This window comes from Plectropomus leopardus, unplaced genomic scaffold, assembly GCF_008729295.1.
Source record: "Plectropomus leopardus isolate mb unplaced genomic scaffold, YSFRI_Pleo_2.0 unplaced_scaffold9326, whole genome shotgun sequence".
NCBI lineage: Eukaryota > Metazoa > Chordata > Actinopteri > Perciformes > Serranidae > Plectropomus > Plectropomus leopardus.
This window is the reverse complement of record NW_024702850.1, coordinates 125-1007: the sequence shown is the minus strand read 5'-3', so window position 1 is coordinate 1007 and position 883 is coordinate 125. Positions and strand designations below refer to the sequence as shown.

At 39.5% G+C, this 883-nt stretch overlaps 1 long non-coding RNA gene across 1 annotated transcript; it reads right to left on the bottom strand.

Annotated features, from left to right (window-relative positions):
* Positions 1–102: 102 nt before the first annotated feature.
* On the bottom strand, positions 103–600 carry LOC121940729. The gene is made up of 2 exons (XR_006105679.1): positions 475–600; positions 103–376 (listed from the first exon to the last, which is right to left on the bottom strand). It is a non-coding gene; the product is annotated as an uncharacterized LOC121940729 (long non-coding RNA).
* Between the last annotated feature and the right edge of the window lie 283 nt (positions 601–883).

Below are 883 nucleotides of genomic sequence, written 5' to 3'. Positions count from 1 at the left end.
ATTCTATTTTTCTTTTTTAGAAAATACAGATTTTAGAAGGAAGTTTTAAAATAAGTGTCTCTTCAAAGAGAAGCAAAGCAAGAAAGACAAACAAAGTGCTGCTGACTTTAAAGAATAAACTCCAAATAATCTTTATTTACAGATATATTCAGACCGTTAAAAGAAAAATAGAATTTCAGCTGTTTAGCTCCTGAAAATCAGAATATAAAGTGCAAATATAAACAGGAAGTCTCTGTGTTTTTAAGACTCGCCTCCTCAAGTTTCGTCTCTGCTGATAAAGTTTATTAACGTCTCGATCTGATCTGATTTCTACTCGGTCTCGTGTCTCTGGTCTCTGTCCTGCTTCTCCTGTCTTTCATTTCTGTCTCGTTTCGCTCTGTTTGAGGAGACACTGGAGTCAGAGCTCGCTGCTGTAAACCTTAAAATCACACTTTTTGTTGTTGTTTTTAAATGTCGGCGCTGCAGTGACCTCACCTTCCTCCGGTCTTGAAGATGAGGTCGGCGTTGGGAGCACCTTTCGGGTGCTGGTAGCGAGGCCGGCGCTCCCGGTTGGTGTTGGCGGGAGCCGGACGCTGAGCGAGAGACTGCATCATCTCTGCAACAAACACACACACACACACACACACACACACACACACACACACACACACACACACAGAGGAAAAATTAGGTTTAATCTATTTAAACTGGGTAAATATTAATTATTTATTCATAAAAACAGTACACAAGAATAAATATTCAGCCATTTTTTAACTGTTGTCCCTTTGGCAGATGTGGTGACTACAAAAACAAAAAAAAAAGAAGCACGTGCATTTAAACAGGAACAACGGTGCCGCACACTGAGCAGAGCACGATTCAGAAGAAAATATTAAATATATTAAAT